At 33.7% G+C, this 18,933-nt stretch overlaps 1 protein-coding gene across 1 annotated transcript in view; it reads right to left on the reverse strand.

Annotated features, from left to right (window-relative positions):
* Positions 1–18,933, reverse strand: part of LOC117173134 (fat-like cadherin-related tumor suppressor homolog) — a 982,814-nt gene that overhangs the window by 631,943 nt on the left and 331,938 nt on the right. Inside the window, exon 2 of the mRNA XM_033361532.1 lies at positions 12,700–12,936. The gene's annotated coding sequence lies outside the window, so the exon portion shown is untranslated. The remainder of the gene's footprint in view (positions 1–12,699; positions 12,937–18,933) is intronic.

Genomic DNA, 18,933 nt, shown 5'->3' on the forward strand with positions numbered 1-18,933 from the left:
ATTAATTATAGATTTTGTTCAAGTGAAGTGAACATTTTTTTACACGCAATCTCAAAATTGAGCATTCCTTATAAAAATAACGTATAAGCTCGATTATATTTTTATTGTTAATCATAATTATCATTATATATGTAAAAGCAGGAACACTTATTCAATTCGAATGTTTTATTCTGGTTAATTACTAATTGTGCTTCTCATTTTATAATTGAAAAATCATATAATTGTTCCTGATTTTATAATTATACCGCGATAATATTAGAATAGATAAAAAACATAATCGATTTCATAAATCATCTTTTTAATGAAAGGAGATTAGAATCAAAAAAGACTTAGCGCCGATTCCACTATTTCTGATTAAATTTTGAATCATTGATTAACTTAGGTTAATCAGCAAATTGCGTTCCATCAACTTTTAAAACATGATTAAAGAAGTCTAATCGTCGATTAACTTAACCGGCCATTTTTGCTGGTTAGCGAGTTAATCGGCGATTAAAGGGAGTCGAAATAACCTCAAAGTTGAAGTTCAAGTATAGTTTGAAATATTGATCGAATTTATAACGTTATCTTGTACTCACACAACTTATATTCAATTTCTATCGATAACTAATTCCTGTCAATTTATTTGGAAACGATGTGCAAAAAATAAAACACGTCGCTGCTTGTCAGTCGTGAGCAGTCGAGGTATATTTTGCGCGCGAACAAAAGTTCGAAATCAGCCAGTAAGAATTACCATTACAACAGAAACACGCAGAAACTAGACTTATTGCGAACAGAGCATACGGTTGGCTAACCAGAGGTTAAAATTTCATGGTGAAACGCGACACAAGTTAATCGTGATTAAAACGCTGATTAAAAAATAATCATGAGTAGCTAATCATGAATTTAATCACAGCTGCTGGAATCGGCCCTTACTCACATCCGAAATCTTCAATTATATCCAAGGCAAAAGCCCCAAAATTCAAGTAATTCCAAAACAGAGATATTGCATTCAATTTTTAAAGAATTTTAGATTTTAGAGTAAATAAGAACCTTTAGAATAATACAACACAGAAAAAAGACCAATGTAATCAAATCAATCACAGAGTAAATTAATTTAGATTCTAGTTTAGTTACTTAGGAACTCCCGGCAGCGCTTTAGCATGCCCAGTGGCACAATGTAGTACTGCTTTGTATTGTATTGTTTGAATCAAATGGATATTTTTATGAATTCGAATAAACAGCTTTAAAAAAAGTCATTGTTTAATAAAAGCTAATTTGTTGTTTAAATCAAACAAATTGTACTTAACAAATTGTTTGTTTCAATCAATGAGGCAAATAGTTTCCATTTCTTAAAACGAAATAAACCTTTTTTTTAATTGAAGCACAAAATTTGTTAGATTCAATGATATGATTTCAAACAAATTTGTTGTTTGTCTTAATTTATTTGGTTCAAATAAATTGTCACAATTATCAATATATACGTAAAATCAGGAACGCTTATTTAATCCGAATCTTTAATTCTGGTTAATTGATGATTTTGGAATTCAGAAATGAGAATAACAAATTTGTTGTCTGGTTTAATTTATTTGGTTCAAATAAATTGTCATAATTATAATTATATATGCAAAAGCAGGAACACTTTGTAGCACTGCTTTGCATTATATTTTTTGTTTGAATCAAATAAATATTTTTATGAATTCAAATAAACAGATTTTAAACAAATGCATTGTTTAATAAAAGTAAAATTCTTTAAATCTAACAACTGGTACTGTTTGATACGTAAGTAATAATTTGTTTCATATCTAGAACTTAAGCGAGACTTTATTCCCCCACTTTATCCCTTCTGTAATTTTCTTTTTAATCAGGCGATCTGCATCTCTGCTGTCCAACAGAAAATCCGGAAATGTCTCTACTAGGTTTTTCCTTTGGGCAATAGGGCTCCCCATTTACCAACCCCCTATAGCCCTTTCCGAATTTTTCCCGTTTATCTACTAGAAGTTTGCCATGAGATTAGCAAAGAAGACATTGTTGTAAAGCGTATCATAAAATAGAGATTAGTGGAGTATGTGGCGTAAAGCAGAACTCCGGCTTTTATCCAGAAAAAGCATTCCTAAGTCATTAAATGGAAAAAGTCTAAACGTCCCGCTTCGCCCACACTATCCAGCTTAGCCCCCCCTTTTCTGTATCATCTGTATAACTTTTACCGATCGGTCAGTTGCCAAATCATCAAAATTAGTTGTTTTTTTTTTTGTTGGAGAAATATGTGCTCTTTCACATAATGCTTTTCTTATGGGTCCTTTCAGGTTGAAATTTGAAATATCACTGTTGAAAGTTGTGTATGAAGATATGGGATCTCAAAGAGAGACCTTCAAAGGGCTACAAAAATGGTTAATTTTGGCTTTAAAACACGTTGAATATTGTTGGGAAAACTGTTTTGAAGACAAAAAATATAATGTGAAATTTCAATTACTGCTCATTTGTACTTAATTCCACGGTAGTTAAGCTTAATTTTAGCAAAACATGCCGCTGTAAAACATGTCGAGAACGGTGTGGCGTTGTCTAATGTTGGCAGCACAACTTCTGCTGGAATCGGAAAGCGCGCGAAATTTCAAATAATGCTTTTGTTTCTGGTTTATTGCAGGTTATGTTTACTTTCTCGACATTTGCTTGGGGTGCCAGCTGCTGAGCGTGAAAAATAACCTTGACCTGAATCAAGTAAATGCAACATTTAAATTTAAATTTAATTATCATTTTTAAAATATCTGATTTATATTGATCAGCATAAAAAATGTAATGCTTAATTTATTCATTGATACGCTGGTCAAATTTTGGATTTAATTCAAAATTTCAGAAAAATGTAATCAACATAGCTTTGACTAGCTTTTTCAGTAATCGGCAGTGATGGGAGAACGCGGATAATAAGTATGTGACATCAGCTGTAGTCATTCCGGTGTATTTTAAGGTAGACATATGGGGTTGCATAACCTAAAAATACAGAAGAATCATTACTGCGCATGCCAGAGATATCCGCGTTCTCCCATCACTGGAAATGGGACTACTTTAAATACTAAAAAATAATTGATATCTACATCCTTTTTCTAAAGAATTTTTTTTTCATGGTTGCTAAACAAAAACCTTTAGTTTTAGGAACGCTTTTAAGCTGAGAAAACTTTTCTTAGTTTATGCTACGAAGCTTCAAATGTAAAGAATATATAGACGGACAAATTTCTGGTACAGTAAACTTCCACTTATGTCCCCGCCCACGCCTCATAATTGTCAGAATAGCATTATTTCTTCAGTGTAGAATGCACTTTATCAGTCATGTTCCATTATTTTGTCGATTGACGACCTTTCAGTGTCCCGAAATACAATAAACTGTCCGAAATTTGAGGTGAGAGTACCCGATCTGATACACTAACCTCAAATTTTTTATATTTTATTTCGTGACACTGAAATGCCGTCAATTGACAAAATAATAGAGCATGACTGAGAAAATACATTCTACACTTGAGAAATATTACTTTTCAGGGCTTTATAACCTACTTTTACATCTAGAAAATTCTTTAAAAAATAGTGTGTAGTTGCAGTTTCATGTATCAAAAAGCTGGTAACGTTCCTGTCGGTTAATAACGGCGGTTTATAACTTGCTTACATTTACTTTAAGAATATTTTATCGAAAAAAGTTCTTTGGATTCTTATGTCAAATATATTAAACCTATGTGTATATCAAAAACTGTACTTACCTTACTGACATTTCCACCTATACGTCCATGAAAGTCACGTTATGCTGGAATACTCAATATGCCGCGAAATATTTAAGTCGGTTTATGATTTCATTATATTAAATTTAGTTGGCAAATTGTACTATTTCAAGGAAATGATAAATCAGTCATGTTAATCAATCGTATGCTAACGGAACGCGATTTTTGTACCTGCGTATGTGCCGAAAAGCATTATTATTGATAGGATATCTTTGTTGATTCAAAAAAGACCCGCACTTTTCGGCACATGCGCAGTTGGAAAAGTGGCTTACAGTGGGGATATGGATACTAATCGATACAACGCCAAGGCAGCCAATGAACGTTGCTGGATACTAATATCCGGACGACTCGCGCTAGAGGTGGGGGCCCCTCCCGAGGGGGACATTCGGGAGCGTATACGTTTTACGGTGGGGGACATAGGTGGAAGTTTACTGTATTTTAAGCCAAGCACCAAGCAACTAGGTTAAAAAACGAGATACCCACTTCCGTTCTCTTCTGGAGAATAAATATAATTAAAACTGATAGAGCATAAATTGGATATGATTTCCCATTAAAACACTAAAATTGATAGTTCCGATCTTTGTTTAAAAAAGGCGAATATCTTCTAAACTCGATCGACAAACTGGGCCCTTTCCTTGCAAAATGTCGCATTTTTTCTATTTTTTCACAATAATTGGTCACCCGTTAGTAATGACTACCGAAAATATCATTTCTGTTCAATAAATAATATTTAAGAAACTGGCAACCTTTATTTGCCGAAAAGCACCGACATAATGTATTCGCGTAGATCGGTCTACTTTGAGAAGCTCCTGTATTGCAAAATTTGTCTAGAAAATTTCGAATTTGTTTTTCTTTATTCTATAAAGCCTTAAGAACTTATATCTTTTTCAGAAATGTCATATTTTTATAAACCTGACTATGAAGTAGTTTACAAGAAAAAAAATTATCTTTAATAATACTGCAACTACCAAAACGAGTCAGAGCTGTTAATGTTTCGAAAAGGAAAAGTATTAACACCATATGAATAGACTGTATAAACACAATGAACTTAGGATTACTAAGGATCCAGAAGCCTGCCCGGTTCTTTAAATGCGCCGCTATATACTTCAAGCAAGCAAACATCTCTACTGCGTCATTATTAATTGAACGTTTTTATATGGTTGTATTAACATAAAATTAATATATTTTTTTCATTTTGTTCGTTTTCCTAGGTGCAGTTGTATTGAAGATCATTTTTTTCTTGAAACCCACTTTATAGTCACGTTTATACAAATAATTAATTTGTTTTAAAAGATTTAAGTTCTTAAGGGTTTGAAGAATAAAAAAAACATCGAAATTTTCTAGTCAAATTTGACAATACAGGAGCTTCTCAAAGTTGACCTATTTACTCCAAGCGCATTATTTCGGTGCTTTTCGACAAATAAGGGATGACAGTGCCTCACCAGATTTTTGCTCAATAGCAGCTAAGCATTCAATCGACGCAAAAATAAAGACGCATTGACATGCACTGTACGGTCTTTCTTTAACATTTTTCCTCTCTGAGATATTTACGCTTAAAGTGACCGGACTATATGGAAAAATTGAAGAGTAGACCAAGAGATAACTTCGCTTTTCGTTAAGAACAAAAGTAGGGCATTCTGAGCTCGATTTATGAAAGCTGTGATGGAAGATGATCGTTTTTCAATCACCCTCAAGTACCCCACGTGTGTCTGAAGTGTGATGGAAGTAAATAAAATCGAATGTCAGTAGCGTAAGCGGACGTGTTTGGAATGCGTTGGCGTTAAAAATTGTTCATAGATCAGAAGTGGTTCTGAGCCACCTTTTTATTTCATTGTATAGATACGTATACTTTAATTAGTCTGATATAGCAGAACATCACGTAACGCATGGAGGAGGACAGGTATTAGAAAAACGATTCAACTACCAACCGATACAAATAAATGAAGAGAGCAAACAACAGACACGTCCCGGTAATAAGCGTTGAATTCAGAAAAATTAAGAATTTGTATTTCTATGAATACACGATTTTTCCTATGTCTAAAAATCCCCCAACAGGAACAGAAAAAGTGCAAACCCTTTTTCTCTCAATCGAGTCAGTAAAATTTAACGGAAGCATTTATTTAGCCTATTTTTCATTATTAAATCTTTTTATAACTTATAAATTCGAAAAACATTCAAATTTATATTTATTTATATTTTAATAATTTGTTTAAACGTCTTCAAAAATGCATAAAAGAAATCTATTTTAATGTGTGAATTAAAATAATTTTAACTCTAGAGAGGCGGGCTTGAATTGATTAAAATGAAATTTTCAAAACTTATATTCCACATAAAGGAATTAAAACAATTTATTACACATATCTTGTCGGTACAATTACAAGAAATTAAATATACTGAAAACACGTTCTCTTTTTGGGAATAGGAACCTATGCGGCAGCCGCTATAGAAATAGAAATAAATTAGTTTCTGAGATATCATATTCTTATAATGAAATTTTAGACAGATGGAAAAATCGCGCATTCAAAATAATAGAATAATCTTCACTTTTACGCTGAAATCTGAAAATATTATTTGTTCTCTATTCGACGCTTATTACCGGGGTATTATCTACAGTAGGTTCCCCACAATGTTTGCTTAGTAGGCCATCACATCATCAACGATAGTCGGTGTAGATGATTTTTTTATTTGCAGATTTTAAAAATGACATAAGAAATAAAAAATGTTCATCTTATGACAGAAATAAAAAAATATTATTCACGAAAATAATAGGTAAAATTATTACGATAAATTTGTTCAAATATGCAGTTTGCTAACATGTAAAATCCGTAATGAAGGCATTTTGTGTTTTTTGGTGTTCTGATTGAAATATTACCAACATTTTCTAACTTCGATCCAAGTCCTTTTCAAGAAATAGAGGACAGAATATATCGTTTTTTTTTAACTTTACTAAAAATAGAGTTAAAGTAATACAATTACATCATGACGCTTGTCGCGTCTAGACGTTTAAACAGAGTTTTATATATAAATACGGTTTATGAAGAATGTATATATTTTAGAGTATCTATACTTACTGAAGATAAATCCTAAAGAGATAATTATTATATTGTGGTTTGAATCTTTTTAAAAGAGAAAGTATCATAACCTTGAGGCATGTTAAATTATAGCGACATGGCCTGATAACAAGCCAGTAGTGTGAGCAATATTTGGCCAGTGCCGTTTACTTGTAGTGCACCCAGTTCTGGCTCAGTAAAATAAGAGAACCCGCTGATGAACAGTAATGTGCCGGTAGTTTTCCATTTTAGAACAAATTTATCATTACGAGTATTTCTCATACCCTAAATAGTCTGATAGTAATACGGAAAAATGAAAATGTCAGCGAGCGTTCAAATAAGAATAATTAAAACTGACTCAACCAACGGAGAATTGAACCCCGGTCTCCCGTGAAAGAATGACAAAGTTCAAAGTTGTGAATGAGGGACTTTGGCATTAATGGAGGTTGAAAATAATTGAGCGTGTTTAAGTTAATTAAAAAGAAGCAATTTGATAAAGGCAATATACCGAAAGTCGATCGCTCCACATTCGTTAACCCAGATTGCTGTGCTATGAGCGAAAAAGCGAAAAGAGTATATGTGGTGTCATATCGCTGAATAGTACAAGTGCGAGCAATTACGATGACGCGTTCGTTCGTGGGGTGTAGGAGATAATCACCATAACCTACCTTGTTAATAATTTCAAACCACTATCTAATTCCTATATCCGCAGAAACTAGGGCGTGTCATAAATCTACGTGTATCGGCCCCGTAGTTGCACTCTGGGATGGTAATCCAGGCCACATTATATTTCCTCTTTCGTTTTGTGAATTCATTCGAAATTAATATCTTCCAAGGAATAGAAGATAATTTCTCTGTGATGGAAAATATGATAATAAATCTATATATCAGAAATTTCGTTTTTAAGCTTTCTTGTTGTGCAATAATAAAGTTGCATAACGCGTATTAGTCCAAGCGTTTATTACTGAAAACATTGAACGTTTTGCTCCGTCAGGACTTAAAAAAAAAATGCGATTTCAAGAATTATGTTTCGGGAAATTGTATGTGCACATTTTTTTCGTATCTAGTGTGTTTGAAAAAACTCTTGATTTTCAAAATATTCACCGCCATTTTAAAAATTTTCAATAATTTTGAATTTTGTTGAAAGATTTGTAAAGGGTATGAAATTTCTTACTAGAATGAAAAAAGAATTAAATATTAAAGGTATTTCAGATTATTTCAAAAATATTTCAGATTAAAATAGCTTTTTTGTTTGTTTGTTAGATGTGGTCCAAATTTGGTCGTTGAATTCTTGTTTTTTAACAGGAGTTTGCATAAATTAAAAAGAACTCCATTTCAAAACACAATTTTTTAATTTTGTTGGCAATAAATCTTAAAAATACACAAAATTGCTTTACCAACAAGTTCTCAGAACTCGCGATTTTTCGATTATTTGTTGGTACAATTGCTTGAAATTTGTATGGTGTTTTCTCAATGTATCAGCGATGACTATAAGCAACGCACTTTGTTTAAAAAAGTAATATATACTTGTTTTTGTTTAATAACAAATTAATTCCGAACGAAATCCACGTTTCGCCAACTTCGACCAGTAGGTCGGTCATCAAAAAAATGTTAGTTGAAATAACTTATCGCCAGAAAGTTGTTCACTAGAGTTTGAGAAAGTTTTTCTAAAAACTTGAAGAAAATTGGCAGAAAATTGTGGAAATAACAACGTGTTGAGTCATCGCACGCTGCTGCTGTAATGCTCCGGCTATCGGCCTTTGTTACTAAGTCACAAAGCACCTGTGCAGAAAGCTCGATCTGGCCCCGATCGGGGCCAGACCAGACCGGATCAGGTCCCGTCTTGGAATCCTGGTCAGGACCAGATCGCGGATGAAACACACGCCCAGATCGGGGCCAGATCGGGACACCCGACCGGTGAGCTATCGGTGCCCGATCGCTATACGATCAGTCTTATTATAATCTATTCGTGAATTTCACGAATGGAGATTTAATATAAGTAAACTCGAAACTATCGAATGGTCCTCTCCTTTAGAAGGCCACCTTAATAACATGAAATATTTTAAATAACAATTTTAATTTCATGAAAAAAAATGTTGTCTATAAAACTTCTTAACAAATTAGTAAAAGTTTTTTCGCAAAAAGATTCCCTACAACTTGTCATTTTCGAATGCTTCCAAAGAAAATCATCGGGAAACAACATAAGATTTACGATTTATTGACATTTTACTGTAAATAAATTTAATTTTCTGTCAATTACATTACTTCTTGAAAAATTCGAGAAGGTGGTTGCAGATAATATTTTCGCCAAAAAATTGAACTATCATTTATTAGATCGTTTTATTTTCTTAAGTCTATTAAGAAGAAATATAGACCAAACAACTTTTAAACAAAAATGAAAATGTTTGAATTAAATATATCTGGTTGCTTTAAATATTATTTACAGAATTTGTATTTAATTAATTTGTATTATTATTAATTAATTTCGACCTAATGGACGTTTTTAAAAGTTGAAATGTCATTGTTTGTAATAAAAAAAAAACTTTGTTTAGCATTTTAAACTTCGCACGAAACCAATTAGAAGCCGAATGCGACGCATGTGCAGTTGAGTATTTAGCTCTTTTTGGAATCCCTACACAATTGGCATTTTGCATTTTGATTGAACTACCTGATTCTGAAATTCATGTTATGAAAATTTGTCCTTAATGTATTTCTGTAATGAATTTACAATTAATACAGAATCAAAGTTTCAATAACCTAATCGATTGCATCACATATTTTATTCTCATAATCTAAAAACATTACAATTTTGTTCATACTGCGATTCATTTCTTATCAATAGATTTGATAATTCTAACTCTCCATTAAATCGAAAAACCTTGAGTTCTTAAATAATAATTGAAAAAATGAACTTGATCAATTGCATCATATAATAATATTTGACTCATATAATGGTAAATATACTCATTTTACCTGAAACAATTTAATTAATTATTAATTTATTTGAGGTCGGGTTTCAATGAGCCCACAGAGTGTAATTACTTACTCTCATCTTCCTCGCACAGGTTTCGAGGTCTACTGACTGGTGTTTGGTGCCTCTGAACACGTGGCTTACTCGTCTTATGCATTCTTAATCATTGCTAGAATATTATAAACGAGTAGTATGTATACAAATTTCACTGCACTATCAGAAAAAAATCAAGCAGCACTAGTTCTGCGAGCGCATGGAGATGGCGTTTCATTGGAAATCGATCTGGCCCGGTCAGGCCCAGGTATGGGCCACAGAGTTCTACTGATCAGGGCCAGACCGGGGAATTCGATCGGGGCCAGATCGGTATTACGTCTGAAATCAGGCGATTTCTGCACGGGCAGCTGCGGCAAACAGTAACAAAACGCTCCAGTGGCAGAATGCGATGACTTTACCTCGCTGCCATTTCTAAAATTTTCGACCAATTTTCTTCAGATTTTCAGGAAAGTTGTCTCAAAGTCTAGTAAACAACTTTCTCGGGATAAGTTATTCCAACCAAAATTTTTTTGATGACGGACACATTGGTCGAAGTTGGCGAAACGTGGTTTTCTCTTGGAATTAATTTGTTATTAAACAAGAACAAGCATATTACTTTTTTAAACGAAATGCGTTACTTATACCTAAGTGGAAATCACATACGGCCCAAACTTGGCGCATAGTCGGCAAAAATATTGCTGAAGCTCGGCGGCCATTATCGCGCCAATGACGGAATGATAACTATGGCCTGCACTTGGCAGCCAAGGTTTGGTTGCCATTGTCGACCCAACACAGGGTACCAGCATTGGACCAAACCTAGCTGCCATCGTCGCGCCATTGCCGGATTGATAACTATGGCCTTGACTTCTTAGCCAAGGCTTGGCTGCCATTGACGGCCCAATATTGGGAATCAATACTGCTATATTCTAAGGTCTAAGGATATGACAAAAAAGGTATTTAAAAATAAATATAAATTGATTGCGAATACTTTGAATATAAATATTAATGGTTCTGTTTAGATTGAATACATATATCACATTTTGAACATTATATTACAAACAAAATTTCTAACGCTACGGGGTATCGAACCTACATCTGTATACCTAAATCTATCGTCTAACAGTCGGGAGTGCTAACCACTGCGCTAAACCGACAAGTTGAAACTCTGTGAAAAAGCTATCTTTATAAGTTGCAGTTCAGAAAAGTTAAAGAATCAAATTTTAAGCTCTCTTTTTCTAATTATTTAGCCTACTTTACAACTTTTTGCAATGACAGGAAAGGTAATTTTTCATAAACATTCAAATTTTTTAATGACAGAACTTAACAAATTTCATCGTGAACTTTGACAATTTTTCAATCAAATTTTTTTTTATGTTTCGTGTAATATTTGTATATTAAGTGTTAAAAGTGAGACTTGGCAAAATAAAGTGCCGATTCTGGGCCAAGCATCGGTGGTGGATCGGCAAATATAATTAACCAATATAGACTGCCAGCACTGGCTCAACATTGGGCCGATTTAAATAAAACATGGTTTGCCGTGGTAAAAGCGACACTGGGCCCAGTAATGTCCCATCACTGGGCCAGTCTTTGGCTGATCCTCGCGAAACATGGTTCCCCGTACTAAAAGTGAGACTTGGCGCAATAAAGTGCTGATACTGGGCCAATCATCGGTGGAAGATCGGCAAATATAAAAATCCAATATAGGCTGCCAGCACTGGCTCAACATTGGGCCGATTTAAATAAAACATGGTTTGCCGTGGTAAAAGTGACACTTAGCCCAGTAATGTGCCGTTACTGGGCCAGACTTCGGCTGAGCCTAGTGAAACATGGTTCCCCGTACTAAAAGTGAAACTTGGCGCAATAAAGTGCCGATACTGGTCCAAGCATCGGTGGAGGATCGGACAATATAAATAGCCAATATAGGCTGCCAGCACTGGCTCAACACTGGGGCGATTAAAATGCCGACATTGGACCAATAACTTCAGCCGACCTTTGGCTGCCAAAATTAGACCAACACTGGGCCGTATATTCAGCCCGGCAATTCGCACTTGGATAGTCATCGCTTATTCATAGAGAATACACCATACAAATTCCAAGCATTTTTACCAACAAACGGCCAAAAAATCGCGAGTTGTGTTGTATAAAACATCGATTTTTGATCGAAAAACTGTCTAAGTTTTTATTGTTTATCTTGAGTAATAATTATCGAATGAAAAAGTTTCAAAAGTAAAATTTGTTGGTGTAATTAGTTTCCAAAGTACTGATAGTGATTTAAAAATTGATTACACCCATGCATTCTTATACACGCTGCAATTTAATATATTTTATTCTTTCCATATTTAAATTAGATACGAATACCATAATGTGATCTATTTCGGAGGAAATATATCATTAAAAACACATTTTTTGTGTGTTCTCTGGTGTTGATTCTAAATGTTTACCGAAATTTGCTCACTTCAGCGCGACACAGTCGACGAGTTCAGAATTATTTTCCGAACCTCAGTGAAACTTTCGCCGAAATATGTGTAATCGTTAACCGTTGCAGGTCTTACCTGCAGAAAATTTGTGCTTTTTTCTGTGATTGTTTAAAATTTTTTGTCGCGATTTATAGCTCGAACTCTCTCACACTCTGCATTTTTCTCAATGCTGTTAAGGACGTCGTAGCAGACGACAGCAACAAAATTTAACTTCATTTTTTTCTGTGTTATTATTGCATTATTATATCGTACAAAGCGCCGGGACCTTATTGTACGTTCTCATATTGCGCTTTCTTGCAATATAGAGGTTTTGCGATATCATTGTGCGATATCTTTTTCTCCGTGTAAGGTTTGCGGAGCACCACGGACGGATTAGAGAACCAAGTAAACATATCTATTATGGGAAAACGGGAATCGGGCTTCTCTACCTTGTGCGTTCGACGTGTTTCAAATTAGACATTGGATGACGGAGTATCGGAAGCTTAACTCACTATCTTCTGATTCACGCATTCGTATCTCCCGACGAGTACATTACGCTCCGCTAACTCATGATCGATCTCCCGATTTGCTCCAGACGTCGAGTCATATCCGCAGAATGAATTTCTATAAGGAGACCTCGATAGACATCCTAGGAGAGGATGTGGCAGATCTTTATAAAGTTTCACCTGAAACAGACACAAGCAGATTTTTTGTTAGTATTAATTTGTATTTACTTTATTTTCTTTACTTTCTTCAAAATAGGAGTGCTCGAAATAGATGATTGAGAAATAAGGCAGAGTTTATACTAAATTCGCCGCTCCTGCGCCGCTAAAATATAATATATTTCCCTCAATATTTAGTTACAAGTATATTCACAAGAGTACTTAGACAAAAATTTAATATTTTACTAAACAAAGTACACTGAGAAAAATGAATAGTTGGGACTACTACCTTTTTATTAGTAAAACTGGTTCTTACAACTATTCAGTTAGTAACACCGACTAAGCAAATAGTCGGCTTAGTAAGCCGCTTGTAATACTCGTGACTAATTCAACTTTGTAACGCTTTTGTATTTAGAGTAACTAATACTTTATAGTCATCTGCACCACTAATTGACTTCTCTAACAAATGATTTATGTGGCATATCTATTGTATTTGTTATTTTGGTTGGTACGACTGAGAATGCGATAGGGATGTCAACATACCTGCGGTAAGAGGACAGAGAACGTTTAGATCTGGACGTCATAACTGACTTTACTTGATGTCTCTTTTTTATTTAAATGATGGGATTATCATAAGTCCTAAAAAATGTAGGCTTCTTTGATTATATTAAATGCATTTGAAAGTATCTAATATGTATATTATATTGTAAAATCGAACGATTGTTAAGTCTTACTGGAACTCTTATCCTACAGATTGCAACTGCAATTAAAAAAATCTCAGTGGGCATGGGCAACAACAAAAAATAGTCATACGCACGTTAGTAGACATGACTAAGTGCATTAATAATTTCAACTACATACAGATAGTGGTTTTGACAAACTGAAGTAGTTAGTCTATCTAATTAGATAGTAACGACAGCTGCTCATGTTTCAACTAAATAAAAATAGTTCTCACACTTAACTAAATAGCAGTACCTTTATTCACTAACTAAAATGCTTGACCCAAAAATTTTATTAGTTGCCCTAAATAATCGCTTTTTTCAGTGCAAAAGATATTGACTCTTACCTCATTCGATATTGACTGCCGCTCATTGTTCGTGCATTACAAATGAAGCAGCCAATGGTATTAACTTCCTCCATCTGCTGGAGCTGAGTGTTACCACTACCGAAAAGATGTTGACTTGTTGACAAGCTGATAGCGACTGACGCTCATTGGTCGTGCTCTATGATTGACGGGGCCAATGGTCTGTATTTCCCCCAACCCGTAGCTCAACGTTACCTCTGTCAAAGAGATATCAACTCTTCGACTTCTCGATAGGGAACTGACGCCCAAGCGAGCTAAATTATTGGGCTGATTAAGCATTTTAGTTTCTATCACTTCGTGATCCTCAGCCTTACTCTCGATCACCTCTATTAAGAACCCCACGAAATTAATTCAATAATTTTTCCTAACGGGTAAACTTTGCTGCAAGGAAGAAATTATATAACAACTGGTATAATTAACTTTTTATTTAAAAACTGACTCGGTCGGGTGTTTAGGGCCACTGGTCAAACTGGAGTCTTCGAGTATTAATGGCGCGACTTCCGAACTGGAACGGCTCGTGATTGTGCGCGTGCCGATGTATGCAAACGCATCAATGAAGGAGCAGACTGACGATTAATTGCTCGGTCGACATGCTTGATTCGCACCACGTCCGAAGTCAAACTTGATTTCCAAGTGTCCATTTGCCCAGCATTATTTCGGGGTGATCGATCAACCACTTGAGTAATAATCGCTCGTTGTAACACGTATCCAATATGAAGAAGCAGAATCGCGGATTTGACAACAGTGAATTTTGGGGACATCGCCAGGTAATTAATTTTTGCGGCATGTCCTCCATCCCGTAAGTGCATGCATCGGTCAAAACATTTAAGTGACAGATGCCATGCACTTAATCAATATCTCTCCACTCACTCCAACTTTCAGTAGCATCACTGTTTTTTACTTTAAGCCCCAACTTTTAATTACCTGTAATTAACGCACTACGAAGATTTTATTTATTAGAATAATTGTTTGTTTAACTTAATTGAAATAAATAAACTATTCCGACGGCCACGAGTGACTGTTCTTTTTTACATTTCGTTTCAGCTTGTGCCAATAATCAAGCAGCGAGTGGTCGCATCTGCAGAAATCCCTGAAGACTTCATGGATAATATTTTAACGTAGGAAAAAACCGAAAATAATGTGCGCATCGCCAATACAAGATCGATTGTATACAAACGAGGCTTTGCATGTTGGTCGACCCAACAAGCCAGGACTTTAAATTAGTTTCGCTTTTTGATCGAGTGTGCTCTGGGATTTCAGCTCCTGTTTGTAGTTTGATCCCGATAGCTAACCGACCTATACTAATACAATACTGTTATAGATACAACCACATATTAATTTAACAGCTGGTTGCGAACATTGGACTTCTGATTGCCTCAACGTTTGCAGAATCCACTTTTTACGGCTTCAAATTTACAAAACAGATTCAAAATAAAATTGAAAGATAATGATGGTTTCAAAAGGTAGGGGAAAATATGTCGTTTAAAAATTGTAAACCTTTTCACCTCTTTTTATTTATGGATGAATTTGAGACTACGAGAGAGTGGAGATTGGCACTTGTTGACGAATTTGACGTTGAAGTAATTTGTGCAAGGAAAAGAAACCTCAGAATCTACACATGTGATGCAAAAAGAACCTCTCGTTAGCGACCCATAGTGTTTGGAACGATGATCGATTTGCAATTCTTGCGGGATCTTAATCCTGCGTAGATTCGCTCCATTTTATTCGATCAATTCTGATTTAAACTAATACATTGGTAGCAATTAAAAAAAAATTAATAAAATTGTCGATCCCACAAGCACATTCTTGCTAAATGTAGATCACTGATAATACTGTTCTACGAAAATGATTTAAACCCAAAGAAGAAACAGCTTTTCATATAGTATTTTAAATCATAATTGACAGAAAAACTTGTTCCGGATTATTAATCGTCGCTCTGCCGAGGTAAAACGACGGTTGCGCCAAGAAAAAAATGTGAATGAAATTCAGTCATTCAGCGCCGAGGGGTTAACTACTGTTGTAATCTGGTGTACACTGGTCGATGTAATCCCATGTACTCTTGTACAGTCCCTGTAATTTTTTGTAATCTTGTGTAATCCTTGGCAATCTTGTGCAATCCCTGGTAATCTTGTGAAATCCCTGGTAATCTTGTGTAATCTCTAGTAATCTTGTGTAATCCTGTGTGTTATTTTTAAATCTTATGTAATCTATGTATTTTTGTGTAATCCTATGTAATCTATTGTAATCCAATGTAATTCCATGTAATCTCGTGTAATCCCAAGTAACCGATGTATTCCGTGCAATGTTGTGTAATCCGATGTAATCCCATCTAACGTAAAAATAACTTTTAAAATTTTAATGTAAAAGTTCTAACAAAAGGTTTACAAGCATAAATGCATCCTAAAGAAGGTTTTTAGACAGAAATTAATTTGAACAGTTTTTTTTATTTAATTGCAAAAATTGAAAAATAATATTTTCCAGAAATGCAAATTTTAACAAAAATTTTAAAAAAGAAATTTGATGTTAATTAAAATTGGTATTAATTCTTGCATTAATGAGAGAAATTGATATCTTAAAATTATTAAAGTTTATTGGTAAAAAATATTGCAATTTCTTTATTTTATGAGACTTTCAGCGACAAATTATTTGTCACAGTGCGATACCGTCACAGTAAATCTTGATTTTCTCGAAACAGAATCATTTTCTTAATAAAATATTTTTTAGAATTATTCTCCATCCCCATATCTCGGGAGTAAGTTTTTATGTTTGTAAAAAATGGATAAGTCGATTTTTACTCGATATCCAAACCAGTTTTTGAAAAACTAAAAAATTGAACCACGAAAAGTCTCGGTTGATTTATTCAGAATTTTCAAACTTTTTTACATCAAACCTTGTTCACTAGTATTCAGCAACTCAATATTTCGGAAGCAAGTTTTTTTTTTAACTTAAAATTGCAGAATTAATCGAAATCCGCAGCCGAGCTTGTGTGAATTTTACCCTAATGTCACTTATATTTGATATGGTCAACTTCCACATCTATTTACTTGAAACTGAATAACTTATGCTAATCAAACTTTGCTGGCATCAATTCAGCAACAATTAATTAAGCTTGGGAGTGGACTTTTTTTATCATGAAATAGTGCTTTCGATTTTACAGAATGTTTTAGTCGCTGCTCTCAAAAAATCACCTGTTGTTGGTTATCGAGTTCTGTGTTGTCATCTTTTAAATATCTTTTAAACACGAACTATTCCACAGGAAATCGCCGACTCTTCAATGTAGACCGAAATCGGTGTTCAAGTGAGTTGAACCAAATTTGAGCCACACAGGCTCATTCGGAGAATCTAGGGGAAAAGCATCAGTCGCCTGTCAAGGTGATTTTGTCGGGCGTTATTTGGGTGAAATAGATGTTGATAAGCAGGTAAGTTATAATAATAATTACCTAACTTTTAATTTCCTTCCATTTAACATTGAGTATTAGTGTCTTGGAATAAAAATTGTACTTGGTGTGAAACAGCCCCATGCATCGCCCCCACTTTTCTGTTTTCTTACGATCCGGAGGGGAATTGTCGGTCAAACTAATCCAACAGATGGCGTCACCAACAGTAGGTCTGTCCTTTTCATTGAATTGCATTAAGAAATAGAAAAAATAATTAAAAACTTGATGCTGTTTGCAAATAAACAAAGAATATATATATATGAAAAAATAAGAGGAACTATTACTAATTATTTAAAAAAAGAAAGTCATAAAAATATGTAGTTCAATACGAATAAAACTTAATTTTAAGATACATTTTGAAAGCAGTTCGAACTTCATATTTCTACGATTTATTTTGCTGATATTATTGATTTTATTATTTGTTCTAGTTGAAAAAATATTTATTGTTAAAATTATTAACGTAGCTAATGAAAAAATATTTAAAACATATACATGATCAGAAGAATTAATTTGGTAAAAAGTCATTGACAAGACTGATAAATGAGAAAATGGATATAATATTATTCAATATAATGTATATATTTAATTAAATTGAACCGAACGTCATACATACATTTATGCAGTTCAATAATTTATTTATTGCTTAATCTTGAAAGCTTTTTTCTCGCTGCATACAGCCCCTAATAATTTTATTTAAAAATTTAAATTTAAAGGAGATTTTGAATTAAATTCTTAATTATATTATTGCAAATCTAATTTCTAAAATAAGCAGAATATAAGTTATTAAACTCTATGAAAAAACGTACTGTACTCATGACGCACAATTGGAGGAAATGTACTTTTGTCAGTCGAAAATGTTCAGAGCCTTCAATTTTTTGCGATTTTGAATTTTTTGTTTTAAATTAAAGATTATTCAATTCTCTAGATCTCGTCTTTACGAACTTTTGTCTCCTCTATTTTTTTATTAATAATTTTTCCACTTAAAGCATAGAAAAACTAAATTTTTTATATAACAATTTTTTACGCTTTAATAACTGATCAGGAAAACTTTATATTGTCTTAAATAAATGTTTAGAAACTCATAGAATACAAACAATGTGCTTATTAATACATTTATTTGTTATAAATCAATTTTATGAACAAATGGACCAATAATCTTATTATCGGTAAAAAAAATGTTTGGCATTGTTATAAATAATTCTTGTGACAAAATATTCAAAGGTAATGTTTTATCAAAATTTTTATTTTCTTTAGTCGCTACAATGGCTCCGGATATTACTAAAAAAATGTATCTTTGATAACATTTAGTAGAATATAACAACTTACATGTTTAAAAACAATTTACATAAACAATTTTTAAATGTTGGCAGTTACACTTGGAAAAAGTCGGGTTTTTAATCTTAATACGAGGGTAGTTCAATAAGTCCTTAGAATGACCAACAGATGGCGCGCGAATCGCTCCAAATCATCTGTTTTCAGTCAGCACCACTCCCGACTAGA

Source organism: Belonocnema kinseyi, chromosome 5, assembly GCF_010883055.1.
Source record: "Belonocnema kinseyi isolate 2016_QV_RU_SX_M_011 chromosome 5, B_treatae_v1, whole genome shotgun sequence".
Taxonomy (NCBI): domain Eukaryota; kingdom Metazoa; phylum Arthropoda; class Insecta; order Hymenoptera; family Cynipidae; genus Belonocnema; species Belonocnema kinseyi.